The sequence below is a fragment of the Peromyscus eremicus genome, chromosome 5, assembly GCF_949786415.1.
Source record: "Peromyscus eremicus chromosome 5, PerEre_H2_v1, whole genome shotgun sequence".
Taxonomy (NCBI): domain Eukaryota; kingdom Metazoa; phylum Chordata; class Mammalia; order Rodentia; family Cricetidae; genus Peromyscus; species Peromyscus eremicus.
This window is the reverse complement of record NC_081420.1, coordinates 1,543,863-1,567,821: the sequence shown is the minus strand read 5'-3', so window position 1 is coordinate 1,567,821 and position 23,959 is coordinate 1,543,863. Positions and strand designations below refer to the sequence as shown.

At 41.5% G+C, this 23,959-nt stretch overlaps 1 protein-coding gene across 1 annotated transcript in view; it reads right to left on the bottom strand.

Annotated features, from left to right (window-relative positions):
- The window catches only part of Fancc (FA complementation group C), a 160,993-nt gene extending 140,155 nt beyond the window's left edge, over positions 1-20,838 (bottom strand). The window contains exon 1 of the mRNA XM_059262758.1: positions 20,578-20,838. The gene's annotated coding sequence lies outside the window, so the exon portion shown is untranslated. The remainder of the gene's footprint in view (positions 1-20,577) is intronic.
- Between the last annotated feature and the right edge of the window lie 3,121 nt (positions 20,839-23,959).

Below are 23,959 nucleotides of genomic sequence, written 5' to 3'. Positions count from 1 at the left end.
CTGTCAGGCTATGCTGTCCAAGTAGGCCTGAAATACATTTTTCAATTTATGATCATATTTTCAGCCTCTAAGGGGCTTACAGGACCATAATCCCATCACAAGGTAAAATCAGCTGTACTAAGAGGTAGAATATATAATGTTTAAGGTTTAGGTTGAACACAGTTTCAGAAAAGAACAGAGTGATGCTGTGGGATGTTCTGTATGGCAAATGTGTTGCTCTAATTGGTCAATAAATAAAACACTGATTGGCCAGTAGCCAGGCAGGAAGTATAGGTGGGACTAACAGAGAGGAGAATTGAGAGAACAGGAAGGTGGAGGGAGACACTGCCAGCCGCCGCCATGACAAGCAGCATGTGAAGATGCCGGTAAGCCACAAGCCATGTAAGGCATAGATCTACAGAAATGGATTAATTTAAGATATAAGAACAGTTAGCAAGAAGCCTGCCACGGCCATACAGTTTGTAAGCAATATAAGTCTCTGTGTTTACTTGGTTGGGTCTGAGTGGCTGTGGGACTGGCAGGTGACAGAGATTTGTCCTGACTGTAGGCCAGGCAGGAAAACTCTAGCTACAGAGTGAAGTTAAGGATGTTGCTTGGGTCCCTGACTAAAAAAACCAGGTGCTTACAGAGGAAACTAGGGCAGAAACATGCCTGAGTGTAGTCGGAAGGTTCCTCCGGTCCTGCCCAGCCCTGCAGTCCCACAGCAGCTTATAAAATAATCACTCAGAGGCTTAATATTATTTACAAACTGTATGGTCTATGGCAGGCTTTTCTTATATCTTAAATTAACCCATTTCTATTAATGTATGTTTTGTCACGTGTTCCATGGCTTTACTGGTCTACTGGCATGTTGTTCCATATTGTGGCAGCTAGTGTCTCTCTCCAGACTCCTCCTTCCTCTTTGCTGTCTCTCTCCTTGGATTTCCTGCCTGCCTCTAAGCTGCCTTATAATAGGCCAAAGCAGCTTATTTATTAACCAATGGAAACAACATATAGTCACAGCATACAAAAAGACATCCCCCAGCACCTAGGAAGAAAGACATCTTGAGACATGGTAAGTGCCAAACAGTATGGAATCCAAATGAAAAAATCCAGTTGAGTAGTGGGCTATATAGATCCACAGGTAGAGATACAGCCAATTCAAAATATAATGTATAATTAAGAAATACCAGTTAGCAGTTAGTCATCTATAATAATCACACTTGTAGTCATGATAGGTATGTTTTCAAGGTAAAGCTTACGTTTGCTTAGTTCAGATATATTTATTAGATAATGGTCCTCAAAGCTTGTCAGAGATCTGATGAATATGGCATTTAAAATGTTTAATGGAAAAAGCTAACTATGACAGACAGAAACTCCCAGATCCTAGCAGTGACCCCAATGTCTCCAAAGAAGATGATGGGGCATCACAATGTCTCCACCTGGATTGTGGTAATGCTAACCAATGGGCAATACTTCCCCAATACAGGACCGGCCACTAGGACCCAGCCCAAACTGTGGACAAGCAGGACACTGAAAAATTGATTGTCCCATTTTGCCTAAACAAAGTAAGGTCAGTCTCTTCCATGTTCCGCCTCCACAGGAAAGCCTCTCACCTTCTGAGTCTGGCAGCTAAGACTGATGCTGTCCTGGTACCCCTGCCCCCAATGCCATAGAGACCACAGGAGCCTGAGATGACTGTCTAGGTAATGGAATAGTCTCTGTCATTGTAACTGATACATATGCAATTTGGATTATATTTCATGATACAATTTATCCTTCTCAGATCTCTGATAGTATTGACAGCTGGGCTAACTATAGCTTTGTCAGCTTAGCATCATCAGACATGCAGGTTCTTTCCCAAGGCTATAGCCACCTTATTAGCTTATTTCATATGTAAAAATAAAGCCTTGCTTTTTTTAGAGCTACTAAATATCCTGTTAAGAAAAGGTAGACAGGTTTGCCTTGTTAAGAGGCTTCATATTAAAAGACAAACAGGTTTTAGATGTAACTTTCCACTAAAGGAATATGATTTACAATGACTGTTCTCAGTAATAACTGCTTGTGTCTCTGGTAAATGATTAAATGGAAAGAAAAAATGTTAAAGTCTGTGCAAGTTTTGAGGGTATAAGAAAATGTTCTAAGGCATATAAAGGTCTGAGGTTATGAAAGCTTAAGTAAGTTCTGGGAGTTTCAGAAAGTGATTTAAGATGTAAATGCAAGTTGTAAAGGTATAAATAAGTAATTAAAGGTATGGGAAATGTTTCAAATTTCTTTCCCCTTACACTAGGAGTTCAAAAGTTCAGAGTTTAGCATTAATAGGGTTCTTAAAAGCTGGTAGAGCAATGATTACTTACTGTTCAGTCACAAGCTCAAGATTGTAGCTGGAGAATTTTTCTCCAGCTCCCGCCACCAAGTCCCGCCAGTCCCAGAGCCCATTTATAAAATAAACATACAAACTCTTATATTATTTAAACTGCTTGGCCATTAGCTCAGGCCTGTCATTGTCTAGCTCTTACTCTTATATTTAGCCCATTTCTATTAATCTTTACTTTGCCACATGGCTTGTGGCTTACCGGTACTTTACATCTTCCTTGTCCTGATGGCGGCTGGCAGTGTCCCTCTCTCTCAGCCTTCTACTTCCCCGAATTCTTTTCCTTGTCCCGCCTATACTTCCTGCCTAGCCAATGGCCAATCAGTGATTTATTCACTGACCAATCAGCAACACATTTGACATACAGACCATCCCATAGCACTTCCCCTTTTCTTTTCTTAAAAAGGAAGGTTTTAACTTTAACATAGTAAAATTACATATAACAAAATAATTATCAAGCAAGAATTATAGTTATAATATTAAAGAAGAGATCCTATCTATCTTCTATTTGTAAGTTTAAGGTTTTATATCTAACTTATCTTTTATTATAAATAAGGAAAATTGTAAGTATCTAGTCTTTAACCACATCAAAGACCTCAGAAGGATATACTACTATCTAAGAAATGGAGAAGGATATAAGCAACTTTTAGGAGTCTTGTAGGGTAGACAGAGACAGCTGGCAGCCTGGACAGTCATTCAAAGTTCTCTTGTAAGGTTGGGGCATCTGTCTTCAGCCCACAGGCCTAGAGTCTCTTATTCAGTTTTCTCTGTGTCCTGTAGAATGTCTGGCAGTTTTGTCTGCAAAGCAGGAACCTGAAGGACCATTTTGTCAAGCAAAGTTCAGTGGTCACCTTTGTATGGGTTCTTTAGGGTAGGACACCTTTTGGAATGATCTTTGTAACATGCCATTTATCTATGCTCTATACTTCTCTGGATTTTAATATATGTTTCTTGCTTGATATTGTTTGCATTGGTTGTAGTTCCATCTTATCTAGGTCATTATCCCTCATTATTCCTGGACAATATTTGATAACCATTCCTTTGTATATAGTCTTCTATTAGGTTAGAACTTTCTTATTTAGACAAAAAGGGGGAGATGTAGTGGGTAGCCATTCCAGCTTTGTTCTGGAAGTTCCAACCCCCATTGAGACTTCGGCAACTGTCACGCCTACAAGGCGAGGCCAAGGGAGGCGCCTGGGGACCCGAGATCCAGATCGGGGAACGCTCGCTTGGTTCCAGGACGCTGGATGGTGGAGGTAGACAGAGGAGAGCTCCAGAGAACACCGCTGGACTGTGATACACCTTCCCCAGACCCCGCGACCTACCTATCCCTTAATTTGTAAGTTACGCCATTAAATAAATCTCCTTTTAACTACGTGGAGTGGCCTAAATAATTTCACCAATACAAGATTTTAAATTTCCTTTGGTTACTGCTGTGGGATGTTCTGTATGGCAAATGTGTTGCTAATTAGTCAATAAATAAAACACTGATTGGCCATTGGCTAGGCAGGAAGTGTAGGCGGGACAAGGAGGAGAATAAAGCTGGGAAGTGGAAGGCTGAGTCAGAGAGACACTGCCATCCGCCTCCATGACAAGCTGCATGTGAAGATGCCGGTAAGCCACGAGCCATGTGGCAAGGTATAGATTTATAGAAATGGATTAATTTAAGCTGTAAGAACAGTTAGCAAGAAGCCTGCCACAGCCATACAGTTTGTAACCAATATAAGTCTCTGTGCTTACTTGGTTGGGTCTGAGCAGCTGTGGGACTGGCGGGTGACAAAGATTTGTCCTGACTGTGGGCAAGGCAGGAAAACTCTAGCTACAAATGGCGTCCAACGTGGTGTCAAGAGTTTCCACCTAAACCCTGAGAAAAGATTCTAAAACGGAGCTAAAAACAGCTTCCTAATTGTCTCTCTCAAATGAGCGGCAGCTGATGGTTTCAGCTACTGGTGGGTTCCTAGCGTATGGCAGAAATGAGGCCTCTGCAAGTGGCACATTAAGCTGCATGGTGGATTTAGCTTTGCTAGTACAAAACAAAAAAAGATGTTTCTGGGCTACACGCTGCTTGGATAAAAGCATAGACCCACAATAGCTCCCAGAGCTGGTGGAAAACGAACCACTGCCATGTTGGGAAGCTGAGGTGGGTGGAGCCAGCAGCCACAGCTGCTGCAGTTTAAGGCAATAGATTCACAATAAGACAGATTCAGATGTAATAGTTTACAATGTGTGTAAAAGATACGTAGGCTTGAAAGAGACAAAAAAGGTGATATATAGAGTTATAGAAACAAATACATAGTTTTAAAAAATAAAGTCTTTAAAGAGACAGTAAAATTAATATATAAAATAAGCCACGTAAAGATGAATATTACACAGAGAATCTGGATTGTGTTGTCTTTGGGACTTTTAACTGCAGAAAAACATTTGATTGTAAAAGATGTTGAGTTATGCCAAAATGTATATTTTAAAGATACCTTGACTTCAAAATTTGGATATAAGAATATGTTGCTTTGGAAAAGAGTCTCTGCTTTTGTTCCCACAGAAAGCCAGAGGCTATGGATTTGTTCCAGATTAAGATACATCAGGTTTGACCAGCCAAGACCCCCCTGAAAGGTCTCCGATGACACCATGGCCCAGATGATCCAACATCCATAATGGTTTCAAGGTGACTGGCTCAGACGATACAGCCTCAGGGACTACTCTATGATCCTAAAATTTTCTTTGTGTCCCCATAAGATACAGCGCCCCCCTCCAGCAGGAAGTAGTAAGAGAAGCTATGCCCAAATTCCTAAATTATATGTAATTTTACTTTGTTAAGGTTAAAACCTTCCTTTTTGAAAAAAAAAAAAAGGGGGGGGGAAGTGCTGTGGGATGTTCTGTATGGCAAATGTGTTGCTAATTAGTCAATAAATAAAACACTGATTGGCCATTGGCTAGGCAGGAAGTGTAGGCAGGACAAAGAGGAGAATAAAGCTGGGAAGTGGAAGGCTGAGTCAGAAAGACACTGCCATCCGCCACCATGACAAGCTGCATGTGAAGATGCCGGTAAGCCACGAGCCATGTGGCAAGGTATAGATTTATAGAAATGGATTAATTTAAGCTGTAAGAACAGTTAGCAAGAAGCCTGCCACGGCAATACAGTTTGTAACCAATATAAGTCTCTGTGCTTACTTGGTTGGGTCTGAGCAGCTGTGGGACTGGCGGGTGACAAAGATTTGTCCTGACTGTGGGCAAGGCAGGAAAACTCTAGCTACAGGTTAGCTTCTAAGTAAAGACTTAAGGTTGCTTCTCATTGGGCTAAAGTTATTTCTGCCCAATCTATATCTAGCTCTCTGAACAGAGAAAAAAATGTTCACACTTTTTAACCCAAATCTATAACTTTTGCTAATAGACTCAAAGATGTGAGTCTACTCCAGATGTTTTACAGACACTTGTTACCTTATTTTTCTACAATGTGGATTTAAGAAAAGATTGGTAATGCTAATAAATCTAAACCTTTTATGTCATTTTGTGGAAAGGCACAAAGCTACACAGAGAAACCCTGTCTCGAAAAACCAAAAAAAAAAAAAATTCATATAAGCTTCAGAGAATTGTGAGAGTCATAAAACTTAGATCCACTTCTCACAGGTCAAAAGGACTCCAGATAAGTACAGCCTAGGTTTCCCCACCTGTCTAATCCTTAGGATGGAATCTCTCTCTCTCTTGGTCTTGGGATTCCTCCCCTTCCCCAATTACTAGAACTATGGGCCTGAAAGTTCCAAATGTAAGATTTTCCTTTAGGTTCCTAAATTTTAACTTCTGTCCCTAGTCTATATCTGTCTCAGCAGATTTCCATTTGGCTGACAGACACATCCAAGCATCAGCTGCTGCCTACAACCTGCTCCAAATGATTGTGAACTCTGAATTGCTGAAAGCTGATGTGGACCAATCCAGCTGATGTGAATGTTTCTTGTCTCTTCAGCTGTATCAGTGATCTAGATGCTTCCGATGAATGCCCCATTGCCTGAATTCCCTCCTTGCCTTTGACTAGCATTCCAACCTTCCTGGGTCCTGACAACAACATCCTAGTTTCAGCAGGAAGTAGTTACAGAAGACAGTATGTCACCCCTTGTCTCCCAACAAGCTGGAATGTTAGATCAAAAGGAAACTCCCTGACATAGGGGACAAAATAGCTACCTATAGTGCCTACTGGCATACCAGGAAAGCTATTTGTTAGAACCAAATAGACCCAAATCTATCAACAGGTAGAATCATTAGCTGAAATAGTTCTATAGTTTGACTTGGCACTCAACCTGCTCTATGTAAAACAGAGGTTATCGTATAGCTTTAAAAGAAAATTGTTGTTTCTATACAAACTACTCAGAAATAATTAAAAATAATCTGGCTATACTCGGCGGGGGGGGGGGGAGATTATGCAAAAAAGGGCAACCTGAGACGAAATAAATAACTGGTTCCCATTCACATTTCCAGGTTCCTTCTAGATAGTAACTCTGTCATCCATCACAGGGCCTTTGGTCCTTCTGCTTCTGCTAATTGCTATTGGCTGATGCCTTAATTAAATAATTCCTGTCTGGGTACCATTAAGCTGATGATTATTAGGTCCCAATATAAACAGGTGCCCATCACAAAGTCAAGGATTTGACTCGGGATACAACTCAATTATATTTTAAGTTTAATAACTATGTCTTCAGAGATTCATGAAACAAAAATGCCTCTGATCTGCAAGTTCCTTGCCCAAGGACAGATAGTTCCTGAAATGCTGGAGGCTACTGTTTATGGGCAATAACAAGTCACATGTTTTTCACTCCCCTAAAAAAGACTGCTTGACCCATCTGCACGGGATATGCTTGATGACATGTGGGCGGGAGGTTCACAGGCAGGAAATACATCAGGATGTACACTTGCCCCTGATTGGACCTGGTGGGAAATGCAATGAATTACGGATTTTCCTTCTTAAGCCCTTGCCATGCTTGATTTTGGGCCATTCCCTGAGAACCTGGGAATAGACCTGGCCAGAGCCCATCCACCTGGTCAGTATTTAATTAAAGCTTGCTTCAAATTTGTCTTTGAACTATGGTAGTAGTCTTATTATTGATCAGTGGGATTAACATCATGTCTAGCTGAGAGATAACAGATAATATATAAATACCTCTCCCACACTCACAAGCATATTTAGTAAAAGTTTATCAAGGAGAGACACTGCCCACACCTAACTGTCCTCCAGGAACAAATATCTTTTGAGCCCAAAGTACTCCCAACTTAAGCTTCCTTCAAATCAAAGTCACAAACACGATGTAAACACAATGCCCTCTTCCTTCTGGAAGCCTGCCCATGTCCATGCCAGGCTGCCCTTTACCTCGAACCTCCTCCAGGGACTGGTCCTCCTGCTCAGTCACAAACTCAGTCATCTGCCACAAGGGTCAACACATGAAAACTTTGCTATCAGAGACTAGGGAGATTTTACTCTCTAAGAGCAATGATAAAGGAAATGGCCTCCTTATCATGGCATTCTAAATAAGATAATCAGACAGTAGCATTTATGCACCCTTCCCTTCACCCTTCTAATCCCCAATCCACTTAAATCCGCAATCACAAGACTCAAGAGGAAGGAAAATCTGATAAGGTTAAGAGAATGGAAGAGCCTAAGGAAGTAGAAATGGGGAGGAGAAAGTAAGAATGATCAAAGGATAATGACTAATAAAAATCTTGGCATTCCCAAAGGAATACAATATACAATAACAAGGGATGATAATGAGAGAGAGACAGAGAGACAGAGACAGACAGAGAGACAGAGAGAGACAGAGAGACAGAGAGTGCACCCATAGGAAACAGAGCTGATCCCTAAAACCACAGCTTACAAGACAAGTGACAACTTCAAGACCCCAGGCCAGGGATGTGTGGCCATCCTACCCTGGTGTACTTATAACACAAGTACCATGCTGATTTGGGACAAGGACCACAATTATTTACACTTGGTGCCAAGAGACACATATGGAAAGGAGCTGGAGAGTCAGTTTCAAAGACATCAGGGCAGAAGGCCAGGGATTACAGAGAACCCACCTGGTACTGAGGTTAAAATCAAATGAAATGTGGAGGGATAGAATGGTGTCAAGGAAGGTTGCTGCACTAGAGAAGCAAACATCTGGAGCTGTGTGACACCAATGGCAATGCCACCAAGTTACAGGTTGGGCAGCTACTCCTTACACCACAGAAGAAAGAAAAAAAATACAGAAACTGAAGTTATGGATAGTGGTCAGAGTGGCACAGCAATAACATTAAAACACATATACACATTTAGAGTAACAGAGCAATTAGGACACAAAATGATTTTCCTGGTTGACTTGAAAAGATGCTTATCATAAGCTCCTATGTTCCATATGGAAGCTACCAGTTAGATGTGTATAATACATGATAATGTGTAGCACGAATTCCTAAATGGTCTTTTAATAAAAAACCCAGAGACAGAATATTGGGGTAAATGCTGAAAGATCAAAGAGATAAAGGAACAAGCCACAGCCACCACCTCTTACCTCACCAACTCTTCAGCCTGAAAAGCCCCAGCCAATATTTCAGCAGAAGCATCCCTTTCAGCTGAAGCCCTTTTGGCTGGAAAGCCTTTTTCAGCTGAGGACTCAGAGACATTCAGTCAAAGGATTCATGGAGTTGGCGAGGCGGGAAGTAGCTGTGGCTTGTTCCTTTGTCTCTGTCTTTCAGCATTTACTCAAATATCTGGCTCTGGTTTTTTTTATTAGAAGACCTTTAGGAATTTTTACAACATCTGGTGTCCAACTTTTGAGGCACAAATTCACAAAAAAGCCGCTTGCCTGTGGCCTTGCAGTCCCTGGCTCAGGCTTGAGATGCACACGACCAGAATCTCCAACCTACCTGGGCTGGACTCCCTAATCCACTGGCTAAGTTTTGTTGCAGCCTCTCTGCAGCAAACTCCATAGGTTTTGGCTCCAAAAAACACAGGAGTTGGCCACTTTTGCACACTTCCCCTGTGCAGACGGCTGGATTTTTCACTTCTTTCCTCTCCTGGTGGGTTCTGGCTTTCTCTGGGCCCCCTCCTCAGGCTGCTGCCACAGCATCATCTGAATTGTCACTGATTTGGCGAGTCAACTGGGGTTTCTTAAAGGGAGTAATTGTTAAAAGTATTTTCCCACATTAAAAAAGGGGAAATTGCCGGGCGATGGTGGCGCACGCCTTTAATCCCAGCACTCGAGAGGCAGAGCCAGGCGGATCTCTGTGAGTTCGAGGCCAGCCTGGGCTACCAAGTGAGTTCCAGGAAAAGGCGCAAAGCTACACAGAGAAACCCTGTCTCGAAAAAAACCAAAAAAAAAAAAAAAAGGGGGGGGGGGGAAACATTTTTACAATAGAAGGCTTTTGGTCTCTGTTTGACTGTACATTAAATGGTCTGAAAATGGAACAACTAAATGAGAGGATAATCAACGTTGATGGGACAGATGTAATGTCAATTATAAATATTATTTGTTTGATCATTTCTGTTTCATCATTTAAAAAGTTGGTTAATATGAATGCCAAGGTAAAAGTTTTAGAAAAACCTGTTAAAACAAATCATAGAGATATTCAGACCCAGACAGAAGAATTTAAAGGTGAACCAATCTTAGCATTGCATTATAAGGTTACAGAGAAACAGCCTAAGGCTTTCAAACATCCAACTTTAATCTATCCAGTAACCTTACAGGAACTGCCACATAATATATATAAATATCCTCAAGGCTGTATATGAGCTGACTGTGCAAACGTTAGATTTGAGGAGATTCAAAGTAGCAATAGTCTCTATGGCATCCACTCATCTTTTGTGAAGCAGATGTTAAACTCCTGTTCAACTTGTAATAGAATTATCCCTCAAGACTGGAGAGATTTGGTTACAGCCAATCTTAGAGGCTGGTCCCCAATGGAGGACCTGGTGGAAGGATGAGGCTAAGACCATTGAACAATGAAGTAGAGCTAGAGGTATGGAAATTTTCCAAGATCAACTTTTTTTTTCATTTTTATTTATTTTTCTATTATCAGCTTGATACAGTATAAATTCTTATCCTAATAGTGATAGTGAAATGTTTCATTGAGGCTTGCCCAGTAATTGAATAAAACCAAAAATTATTATAAGCCACAGTCATCCTAGTTTCCCCCACTGCTGTATAGCCTCTCTGGTTCTGTGGGTTGCAGTCTGATTGTTCTTTGCTTTATATCTAGAATCCACTTATGAGTGAGTACATACCATGTTTGTCCTTCTGAGTCTGGGTTACCTCACTCAGGATGATATTTTCTAGTTCCATCCATTTGCCTGCAAACCTCATGATGTCGCTGTTTTTCTCTGCTGTGTAGTACTCCATTGTGTATATGTACCACATCTTCTTAATCCATTCTTCAGTTGATGGGCATCTAGGTTGTTTCCAGGTTCTGGCTATTACGAATAGTGCTGCTATGAACATAGTTGAGCATGTATCTTTGTACAACCACTGTGGAAATCTGCATGGCGGTTTTTCAGAAAATTGGGAATCAATCTACCTCAAGACCCAGCCATACCACTCTTGGGCATATACCCAAGGAATGCTCAATCATACCTCAACTTCTTGGAGAAGGAGATTATGTTGATTTACAAAGACAATCTTTATATGATAACCACACCCTGGCTTTATGCCACATGGTAGCCTTGAATGCTTGGGACAGAATTGAAGAAGTAGGAAAGAAAATTGAGTCATTTACTAAAGTTATACAGGGCCCAAAAGAAACCTTCACTGATTTCTTACAAAGATTGACTTCAGCAGTAAATAGAATGATAGCAAATTCAGAAGCTAGACACATAATAATTGAATCTCTGGTTTTTGAAAATGCTAATGCACAATGCAAAAGGGTAATTAGGCCATTAAAGGCAAGATCAACACCCTTAGAGGAATGGATCCAAGACACAATATTGAATTTCATGATCATGAAGATGCTTTGATAGGAGAGGTGCTTTCCAGAGGTTTGAAGAAAAATAGTAATGTCAAACGTTTCAATTGTGGTAAACAAGGTCATCTAAAAAGGGACTGTAAACAGGGCATTCCTAAAAATAATGTTTTCTCAAGGAATAATCCCAACAGTGAAAGACCCTAACCCTTCAGGCTCCCACCCCCCAAGCCCCAGGAGAATGAGGAACTAAAAAGCTAGTTCCAAGGACAAACTGACTCAGCCATTACTCAACCACCCCTAACACAATGTAACAATGTAAAGAGATTTCTATTAAGAGATGCGCTCAACTGTGACTGGGAAAATTGCAAGTGTTCCAGGAAGGACCACTGTGACCTTTGTGTAACTTTCACTCCCACCTTGATTAACCGGGGCGCACGCGCCCCCGCCCCCGCCCCCCCCCCAAGAATGTGCATGCTGATGTGACTGTACCCACTCTGTGATCACTCTGTGATCAGACCATGATCTTATGAAATTAGCCTCTAGACATAAATCAATCGAAACGAAATTGTATGGGAATTGTAATCTTGTGGCTTTTGTGGGTTTTTCCTTTAAAAGTACCTATGTGGCTGCAGTAGGATGTGACTCTTGCCCTCAGGACAAGGAGAGCCTGACTGTACAGCCACTTCAATAAACCTCCTGCTGTTTGCATCAACTGGACCTGAGTCTGGGTTCTTGGGGCGCCCACCCGAGAAAGGTAGCACCCTGAGTCTGGGGTCTATCAACAGAATGTCTCTCCCCTCTTCTGGGTTATGCAGAAAGTGTGGCAAAGGCAGACAATGGACTAATGAATGTAAGTCAACAAGGGACAGACAAGGTAATCCCTTGCCTTTGTCATTGGGAAAAGCCCTGAGGGACCCCTCACAGGCCCTCGTGTCAATTCCGTTCAGTCCTTTCCTGTCATCATGGAGGAAATTCCTTCTGAGAGCAATTAAAGAAACTAATGCCTACTGTAAAAAATCATACTGCTCTGGATGCTAGAACAGCTATCAAAGAGAGAACAAAGAATTCATGAGAAACCAGAACAAGAAAGATTTCTTAATTAGAAGAGGTGATAGTTCATCAACCAGCATGATCATTCAATTTAAATTAACTTACACGACTAACAAAAACTTCATTTGATCAGATATGACTTGCCAAAAGGGAGCCTCCTCAAAGTTAGGGCTGGGAAAGGGATTTGTTTTTGTCTTTCAGGAGAATGAAGGCTAAGGTATCTGAGGAACACTGGACAAATGAGACATCTGGAAAAAAATAAAATAAAAAGGGCAAATCATCCAGAAAACTTGTCCCAAGAAAAAGATTTTCTGCAGTGAACCATGACCATGCCTAACAATGACTTTGAAGTCTCCAAAAAGATGACGAGACCTCACAACAATGATTCCATCAGGACTATGATAACGCCATTAAGCTGACAAACACCACCCAAAGATCGGCTTTGGACTACAAACTGTTCAGGACAATATCGAGATGACTAGCTGAGATGATACTGCTTCACAGACTACTAGAATCAGACCTTGACCATAATCCTACACTTTCTTTGTGTCCCCATAAGATTACCAGTGCCCCCATTCAGCAGAATGCAGCCTAAAAAACTACACCCACATTCCCAAAAAATGGATTATGGATGTTTGTCTTTGTTTAGGGGTTGGTTAAAAATTGTTATTGGTCATAGTCAATCTCTTTCTAAAAGAAGAAAGGGGGATATGATATAGAAATGTATTATATAGAAATGATAGAATAAAAAGGTAGATTATTGAATCTACTCTGAAAAAAAAGATATCGAAAGAGTCAGGATAAAAGGGTAAATTATTGAATCTACTCTGAAAAGAAAAAAGGAGAATATGGATATGATAAGATAAAAAGGTAAACTATTGAATCTACTTTTAAAAAGCAACTACTAGTTTTAATTTTTTTACATTGGATTGGATTTTTGTATATTGTATACAAATTTTGTATAGTGATACAAATTTGAGATTAACTTTGTTAAAACATACTGTACATACACTTCTAATCTTGTTCAAAGTATTGTACCTACATAGCTCATTTAACAATGTAATGCAAATTACTAGTTTTGAAAGTTATTATTACCAACTAATCAGGATATAAAGAAATGAAGGTTAGTAGTTAATCATTACAACTGAACTTGTAGCCATATTAGGTATGTTTTCAAGGTCAAACAGAAATATATTTTAGATAGATAGGTCATCTTCAAACACTTCAGAGATCTGCAGAATATGGCATTTAAGATGTTCTAATAACATAGATTATTTTTAATGACAATGAGACGTGTCTGCTCCTGGCAGTACCAATCTACTTCAGAGATGATGATGAGCACCAAAAAACTCGATATGGAGTTTACTTTCTTTGTGGCAAAAGTTAGCCACTGGGCAGGAAAATGCCCTTGCCTCAACTGCTGACAGTATGCCGTCCAAATGGACAAGCAGGACACAAAAAAAGGAGTGACAAATCTTGCCAAGACAAGGTAGGAAGGCCATCTGTCAGCCCCTATTGCTATTCTTTCAACTTTTCAGGCTCCTCTATAACCTGTAATTCTTCCTACCTAGCCTCTATCTGGTCTGCTTCCCATCCACTTGACCAACGCCATCAACTCTGTCAGTTCTTCTATAACCAGAGAATAAGCTCCAAATAGATGGAGAATTTTTTAAATATAAAATCTTTGCTTTTTCCTAATTAAAAATAAAAACAATCACGTTCCCGGAAGAACTCCATGTTTTCCACATGGAAGCTTCAGACGCTTCCTTGGCCTGCCTCATGGTTTCTCTCCACCAAGTACCCTCACCTCCTAGTGGTCCAGGGCTTCCATCTCATAGGCCACCATTCACTCTCCCCTAAATCTCCATCTTCAGTCCAGCCAACTGCTCTAAGTCCTACAGTTTCTCCTGAAGAAACTGCTTGCCATGGGGCCTAGCAGTCAACACAAGGATGCTGCCTTCTTGACACTTAGGTTCAAAAGGATCTGGATTGACTGTGGCAACGGCTGCATGGGACCACAGAGCTCCGGGAGCTTGGCTCAGTGTGGACAGGCTCATTGCATAGGATGCATGCAGGGCAGTCAATGCTGCAGAAAATGAGTGGTTGATATTTTCCCATAGAGAAAAAAATCTAGACTGAGATGATTTATTGTGCTAATTCTATCAAATTTTTTTTAAAGGATAACACAAATCCTTCACAAACTCAGAAAGAAAAAAAAAAGGAACATGCTTGGATCACCCTGAGATGCTACCGCAGTCAGATGAAAATGCACAGGGAGTCATCATGTCAGCAGTTTCTGCACCAACACTTGTCAAAAGGCAACCAATAGTTAATACTTCAAACAGATGCAAAGGTCTCATCTTCACTACCTGTTCTAGGAATCCACACAGCCTATCTACAACAAGCCACCTTCAACCCCAAAAGAGCTCTAGGAATCATTCACCTCCTCTCTTGTACTGAAGATGAAAAACAGAAAGCATCGAATGAAAAAGACACATAAAACTATATTCACAGAGTACATGATGCCATATATAGAAAATCCTATGAACTCACAAAACATTTTAAAAAAACCCACTGAAAGTAAATGACATCAGCAAGATTCCAGGATACAAGATCAACATACAAAATCAGTTATTTTTTTATATGCTGGTATCAAGCAATTAAATAATGAAAATTTTATAGCAATTCTATTTATAATAGCATCAAACGTGTAAAAAAGCAAAACAAAAACTTCAAAGTATGAGAACACATTTGTAATCCCAGCACTAAGGAGACAGAGGCAGAAGAATAATAAGTTAAAGATATCATCCCTACATAGTACAAACCCAGGTTGGGACACTTATGACCCTGACTCAAATAAATAAAAAAATAATCTTTAATATAAATGTGACCAAAAGGGCAAATTCCATGTACTAAAAATTACTAATAACATTGAAAAAAAATAATTCTAAATAAATGATAAGCTAGTGAGCAACTGTTGAGACTGCAATTCTCCCAGAGAGATTTGCAAGTTTGTTTTTCATGATTTTTTTCAAAAGCCATCACAGCAGTGCTTTGGGGAAATGCAAGATGCTACTGTAAGGCATATGTAGATTTAAGAAAACTGCTATGGGGGCTGGAGAGATGGCTCAGAGGTTGAGAACACTGGCTGTTCTTCCAGAGGTCCTGAGTTCAATTCCCAGCAACCACATGGTGGCTCACAACCATCTGTAATGAGATCTGGCTCCCTCTTCTGGCCTGCAGGGATACATGCAAACAGAATAAATAAATAAATAAATAAATAAATAAATAAATAAATAAATAAATAAATAAATCTATCCATCTATCTTTCGGGCTGGAGAGATGGCTCAGAAGTTAAGAGCACTGGCTGCTCTTTGGGCTGGAGAGATGGCTCAGAGGTTAAGAGTACTGGCTGCTCTTCCAGAGGTTCTGAGTTCAATTCTCAGCAACCACATGGTGGCTCACAACCATCTGTAATGAGATCTGGTGCCCTCTTCTGACCTGCAGGGATGTGTGCAGGGAGAACATTGCATACATAATAAATAAATAAATAAATAAATAAATAAATAAATAAATAAATAAATCTTTAAAAAAAAAAAGAAAACTGCTATGGTGAGTGTCACTGAAAACAAGGGTTGGTGAGGATGTGACAGAAGCAAGACCCTCACACACTGCTGCTGGGAAAGTAAATGGGCACATGATTAAATTTACTACACATCCATGCAAAACATCCACACAACTATTATTCTTAATAACTAAAACAAACTCAACCTAAATGTCCATCATCTGAAAATCCAAACATGGCACATACAATGTACTAGTCAGTAATAAACAGACTATGGTGGTATTTTACTTGTACTGAAATGTGATTTTAATTGTATGTTAATAAATAAAGTTGCCCGGGGGTCAGAGCTATTAGAACCACAGCAAGAGCGTGGCAGTGGTGGCGCACACCTTTAATCCCAGCACTTGGTAGACAGAGCTAGGTAGATCTCTGTGTGTTCAAGGATACAGCCAACAATGGAGACACACGCCTTTAATCTCAATACCATAGAGGACCTGGAGGGCTGTACCTACAGGCAGTGACGAAGCAGTCATGTGTTTGGGTTTACAACCAATAAGAAGGCAGAACAGACAGTCTATATAAAGACGAACAGACAGGAAGTAGCCCCCTTTCGGAGAGCTCTCTTGGCTGAAGCAGGAAGGGTAAGGCTCTTAGTTCTGACCTCTTGGCTTTCTTCTCTGAATCGGCTCTGTGTTTCTTATTTAATAAGACAGTTGGTTACATCTACACAGGACCAAACTACTAATGCATGCTACTATATGGGTGAATCTCAAAATCATTATGTCAAGGGAAAGAAGCCAGACACAGTACCCATTTCATACTATATGACTGTGAAAAATGTCAAGAAAAGGTTACTCTATGGAAATAAGAAAACAAACCAATGGCTACCTGAGTGGAACCAGAATTGACTAAATTAGCCAGATTAGTGTCTAAAACCATTAAACTGATGCAAATAATTCTGAATCTGAATTGTGGTCAGCACTGAACAATTCCCAATATCACTTCATACTTAGAAACAGTGTATATATCTTCTTTGATGCCAACTTCCTAAAACCAGGTGTGGTGGTACCTGCCTGAAGTCCTAGCTCTACCAAGACACAGGCATGACTGGTGAGTATAAAGCCAGCCTGGGATACACAGGAAGACTTTGTCTCAAGAAATGGATGATTTGCAAGTGTTTCTTCTAACAACAGAAAAGGCTCAGAAAGGCATGTTCAAGGCCCATTACAGACTCTCCAAGCTAAGAGACAGGGAGGACTTGCGTTCCAAAAGGAGGGGGCGATTTAAAAGCTGGGGCCTAACTGAGCAGTGGTAGCACCTGTCTTTAATCCCAGCATTTGGGAGGCAGAGGCAGGTGAATTTGAGTTTGAGGCCAGCCTGGTCTACAAGTAAATTCCAGGATGGCCAGGGCTACACATAGAAATCCTGTCTTGAAAAACTTAAAAGAGCTAGAGCCTAATGAGAGGAATTTACATATTTAGTTACTGTAGAATTAGAGAGAGACCCTAGCTCCTAAATCTATCTTGTTTCCTGTCTTACAATGTTACCCTTCCTCTTGCACATGTTCCTGACAGAATACCATTCACTACGTTGTGATATATGTAGCCTGGAGACCCTCACCAGAGCCATGCAGATACTTTGCATTCTTGACTCTCTAGAATTATGAGCTAAATAAACTATTCTTGTTTGTTTGTTTTTGTTTTTCAAGACATGGTTTCTCTGTGTAACGACCCTGGCTGTCCTGGAACTCACTTTGTAGACTAGGATGGCCTCAAACTCTCAGAGATCCATCTGCCTCTGCCTCCCAAGTGCTGGGATTAAAAGTATGCACCACCATGCTCAACTACTAAACTACTCTTTAAAGTAACCCACCTCAGGTATTTTGTTATAGCAACAGAAATCTAATACATTTTGTAGCACAAATTTCTAAAGGTCTTATAATAAAAAACTGGAGCCAGAATATTGGGGCAAATGCTGAAAGATCAGAGAGACAAAGGAACAAGCCACAGCTCATCTCTGACTCCTGAGTGCTAGGATTAAAGGTGTGCACCACCACTGCCTGGCCTCTATGTTTAATCTAGTAGCTTGTTCTGTCCTCTGATCTTCAGGCAAATTTTATTAGGGTACACAATATATCACCTCAACATTCCTGTAGTACAGTTCCTAATGGAGAAATTATTTCAGTATAATTAAAAGAATCAAGAAATGCCTAACAGAGATACCCAGATAATTCTGCAAAGTCTTTTTCCAACTAAGTCTAAATAACAATAATAATAATAATAATGCTTTTTGACATTTAGCAAAAAATAAAACTTTCAAGCCAGGTGTAGTGGTGCATGCCTTTAATCTCAGCACTTGGGAGGCTGCTGTTCGAATCTTAGGTGATCTTTAATTAAAAAAAAAAAAAAAAAAAAAAACCCAGAGCCAGAAAGATCAGAGAAGCAGACAGACAGCCACTAATTCTTTCCTCTATGAAATCCTCAGCCTAAAGAGAGTGGTTTCCTATTTCCTCACGCCTTATATGCCTTCCTCTGCCCTGCCATATTACTTCCTGGGATTGAAGGTATATGTGCTTCCCAAGCAAAGGCATGAGATCTCAAGTGCTGGGATTAAAGGTGTGTGCCACCACTGCCTGGCTCTGTTTCTCTCCTAGAGGGGATCAATCCCATGTAGCCCAAGGTGGCCTTGAATTCACAGAGATCCAGATGGATCTCTGCCTCCCGAGTGATAGGATTAAAGGTGTGTACCACCACTGCCTGACCTCTATGTCTAATCTAGTAGCTGGCTCTATCCTCTGATCCTCAGGCAAGTTTATTAGGGTACACAATATATCACCACAGGAGGCAGAAGCAGGCAGATCTCTGTGAGTTCAAGACCAGTCTGATCTACATCGTGAGTTCCAGGGCAGCCCTCTGGCTACACAGTGATAGCATGGGGGAAGAGGAACACCAACACCACACTCAAGTACTGTGTTGTTATCGGAACCTTCGTATTCTCTTTTCTAACAATATAGATTTTTAGTACATCATTGAAAATTTAATTATGTCTATAAGAATTCTTTCATATTAAAAAGTTAGCTAATCAGAAACCATAAACAGGAACAGAGAATATGTATATTGTAAACTACACTAAGATTTTCAAGGAGCATTTCAGACTGAATTCTGGTCTGAACAGAGGCTCTACCACTCCTATTGTAGTTCTATCACTCATGTGAGATTCCTTCGGGCCTCTCTGTGGCCTAGACAGCCCATCCAACTTCCACTGGCCTGGCCGGCCTCCCTGAATTGGCTTTATAAATACAAAATTTGTGTAATTGTTGCTGGAACTATTTGCTGAAATATGGAAGCAGTTAAGAACCCCATTCATTTAAAATGTTCACACAGCTTCACATGGGCAGCAACAAACCCACCACGGCCACCCAAACAAAATAACACTTTTTTGTTGTTGTTGAGAACAGGGCTTGGGAGCTAGTTCAGTTGGTAATATGCTTGCCACACAAGCAGGAGAACATGAGTTCTATCTCCAAAATACATGCTTGCTGTTTTGAAAATACATGCTTGTTGTTTTGTTTTTGTTTGTTTGTTTGTTTGCTTGGTTTGGTTTTTTGGTGTTTTGGTTTGGTTTGGTTTACTGTTTTGGGGGAGGATGGTTAAGGTTTTCAGTGTGTAGCCCACACTTGTGATCTCAGCACTGGCGAGGCAGAGAAAGGCAGAACCCTAGGACTTGCAAAGTCGGGTGAACTTTGGACCACATGTGGAGGGGGCAGGGGACGAAGGGTAAGGGGGGATGAAAAGTGGTGGAGGAGAGAGGGCCCACTGCTTAAAACACCTCTGGCCTTCACACACACAGCAGCCTGTTCTTCATTTGTGAGCTAACATGGCGTGAATTCTGCCATTTGGAATCACCCTTCAAGGTGAGGACCATCCACAAATAGAAAACGTATGTCAATCAAGTCCACTTAGACTCATTCAATGAGGTACAGAATTTTTTGAATCATCTCAGATTTGAGCAGAAGTCCAGGCACAAAGAGGTTCTTGCTGGAACATTCCTTAGCCTGTCCGAAGATTCTGAACACTCACTCCTAGCCCAACCACCTAAAAACTACAAAAAAGACAGCACACTGCGCCCCTAAACCCTCTTAGGCTTTGAATGTCTTGAGTCTGTCACTCAAGCAGCTGTGGGAGGGCGTCCATAGAGACCCTGGGCCAGACTGCTCTAATGGGTACCGAGCAATAAGCTTCACCTTCGCTACAGTCTTTTCAAAAGCACCTGCGGCTGCGCTGAAGCCCCAGAGATAACGGGGAGGACACCTCCAGCTTCTCTGGGTGCCAGTTGCACCAAGATTCAGTTTAGGCCTTAGGCCCCGCCCCTCACTATCGACTCCGCCCCTCTCCGGCGCCTCTAACCTCTGGACATCCGCCCCTCGAAGTCGACCCCACTCCCTCAGGGTCAAGTTTCAGTATGGTCACGCCCATCACAGTCTGTCTGCCTCGGCCAAGCTGGATTCAACTCCCGCTTAGCCACGCCCCGCAAGTCGGCTCCACCTCCCACCGGGCTCTGGTCCCGCCTCCTACCCTGTCCCGGCCCCGCCTCCCGCAAAGCCCCGCCTCCTATCAGCTGTGGCCACGCCTCTTTCCCGGCCCCGCCTCCCGCCCCTCCTTTCCGCGGCCCGCGCCAGCCCACTGTGGCTTCTCACCTTCCCGCCTCAGACTCCGCGCCCCGCGGGAGCGCGGCTCGTCCACGTCGAGGCTCGGCGCACGTTCTCGCGAGCCTTCTCTGTCCCAGCGGGAAATGGCGGCCTCCACGGGTGGTCCTCGCCCTGAGCTGCCTCAGCAGATTGGGCTGCGGCGGAAAAGAAGCCACCGCCCGACTTCTGGCTTGAAAACCTGGCGTGGCCTCACGGTGGCTTTCTTGTTTTGACGTGTTTGGAATTTTCCCGCGGTCGTTCGGGAGCGGGGCTACGTGCGCGTACGCACCCGCAGTGCACCCTGGGATCGAACGCGCTCCCGCGGCATGACGTAAAAATCCGCCGTGTCTCGGGGCGGAAGTAGGCGGGCGCGCGCCGTGCCTTCCCTACTGCGCCGGGCAAGTTTCTCCCTAGGAAGGGAGAGAACCGTGGAAAGTGTTGGGAGAAAGGAGTTTCCAAGATGGGTCAAAACCCTACATAGGGCGCAGCCTGCGACTTCCTGGTCGTGGGACCAACAACAAAGAGTTTTTTCTTTGGTTAGCGATCGCCCCAATCCCAAGTCAGGCAGATGCACTGCTTAGTTCGGGTTCAGATCGGTTCGAAGTTGCATTTAAAAAGACATGCAGTGGAAACTTCCATTCGCGTCTGATGACACCTATGTTATCTTTTATTCTTGAATTTTTAACATTATGATGCCGGGCGGTGGTGGCTCACGCCCTTAATCCCAGCACTTGGGAGGCAGAGGCAGGCGGATCTTTGTGAGTTCAAGGCCAGCCTGAGCTACAGAGTGAGTTCCAGGAAAGGCGCAAAGCTATGCAGAGAAACCCTGTCTCAAAAAACCAAAAAGAAAGAAAAGGAAACATTATGACAATTTGGGGGAGTCAGTTTTCACTAATGCGGGTCCCGAGTCATCAGGCTTGGTAGCAGGTGCTTTTACCGCTGAGCCATTTTACTGGCCCTTTTTTAAAAAAAATTATTTTCAAATTTAGAACTGAATGAAGGTATTTCACAGATGTTTGAATTGGAGAGGAAGAGTGAATAACCTTAAACTTATACTTAAATCAGTGCCTCAGAACCATCAGTCATAATCACAAGAACACAACTTCTAGTGTGCTTTGAAAATAAAAAAAACCTGAAGTAATGGATGCATGTAATAAATAGCTCTTATTTAAAAACTCAGATATTACGAAGACATAGCCATCTCACCAGTGAACAAATCTAGTTCATAATGGGTATGTTGAGTAGTAGTCAACAAGTTTTTAAAATTAAGGGAGAGGGGCTGGAGATTGCTCAGCGATTAAGAGCATTGGCTGCTCTTCCAGAGGACCTGAGTTTGAGTCACAGCATCCACATGGTAGCCCACAGCCTTTGGTAACCCCTGTCCAAAGGATCCGATGCCTACCTTATAGCCTCCCTGGGCACCACACTGCACAGATATACATAAGGCAAATAACACACATACATATAAAATAACAGTTTAAAAAATGTAAAGGGAGACACCAGAGGAACCTGATCTAAAATTAACAGGTTCTGTTTTGTGGAATCAAGTGGTTAGCTATTTTTTGTACTTCCCTGGGGCTTATGCTTTTTCGATGTGTCATTTTAGTCTAATCTAAAGAACAGCATGTGTAGTAAGACTAGTATAAGTGACACCTTGGCCTTGAAAAAGTCTTACAATGACAAGTTGTAAATTTTGTGTGTTAGTCTTTGTATTTACCAGCAAAAACAATGTGAAACCAGGTTTGTTTCTTGTTTTTTAGAGCAAAATAACTGTTTTGGCACTCAGATTTGTTTTATATGCTTGGAAAAAAAATGGCAGTCTTGACATACTGTGATTTTCTGTCAGTTTAGTAGTTAGTGAAACCAGGTTTGTTTCTTGTTTTTTAGAGCAAAATAACTGTTTTGGCACTCAGATTTGTTTTATATGCTTGGAAAAAAAATGGCAGTCTTGACATACTGTGATTTTCTGTCAGTTTAGTAGTTAATAAAGAATTACTGGGCATAGCCAGGTAGTGATGGCTCACACCTTTAATCCCAGAACTCAGGAAGCAGAGACAGATGGATCTCTGAGTTCAAAACCAACCTGGTCTACAAAGTGAGTTCCAGGACAGCCAACACTACACAGAAAAACTCTGTCTCAAAATAATAATAATAATAATAATAATAATAATAATAATAATAATAACAATGGGCTATGTAACTTCAGCATGTAAAGTGACACTGTGTTTAGACCTAATTTACACTACTAAATGGGAAGCATATACTGTATAAAGATGTAAATTTTAATTCACGGCTTTTCATAGGTGTTCATTCTGTGCAGCATCCATATGTATAGAGCTGTTCTCACTAATTATTTTTAGCAGTAGTGAGAAGGCCACCTTGTGGTATGTCCAATGTGTTTTCTGAAAACAAACGCTTCAGTACAAATATTTTGAATTAGCAAAAACTGAATATGGGTTTTTGAAAATAGTTTTGGTTGTGGTGTAAGAGAGCAACACAAATACTGTAGCAAAATGAAAATGACAAATTTAGATGAAATGTGTTACAACTTTTAAGGTTTTACATTCGAGAGAGAAAATGGAAAAACCAGCAGCTGAAGGCTGCAAAATTGCTGCCTTAATCAAACTTTCCTTCAAATTTGAACAAATGTATAGAAATACCTGTCTTGGATTCCACATTGTGAACAGAAATGAAGTAAGTGTCCTTGCACAGTGAGTTAAGATACACACCTAGCTCCCAGACAAGATTGGGCACCTGCACTTGCTCGTGGCTTTGATAGTTTATGCCTTTGGTGTGTCAAGCATATCTCGTGTATTTACTAGTTTTGCCTTCGGTACTTCAAATGTATCTTCTGTGCTTAAGTCCCGATGCTGGGTAGATTACTTCCCTTGCATTCATTCCTTTAAGCCTCGCATTGACCATACATGGTAGGTAGTATTTCTGTTTCACAGAGAACCAGATTCACAGAGCTGTGCTTCCTAGCAGGTGTCAGAATCAAACTTCAAAACCAGGTCAGTTGTCTTTTTACTGTTGGTTGTGTGCCTGCTCGCCCCTAAGTTAGCCGAGAAGAAAATGGGAGCTGAGAACATGTGACCCAAGAGGTTTTTATACACTACCCTAACCACATTATTCCAACTAAAATAATTTGGCTGAGGAAATATACACTAAATTAGAGAAGAAAACTATATGAACAGCACATGTCAAAGAAAAGCTTCAAGAGGTGCATGCAGCAGGTAATGAAGGTTTGATCACTGTCCAGAGAGGAAAAGAACCCTGATATTAAGGAAGAAGGGGCTACAGGAATAAAAGTTTATGGGAAAGGGGAGTCCTTTCTCTGCAGATACACCTACATACCACTCCCTGGCCTCTGTTGGAAGAATATACTTAGGAA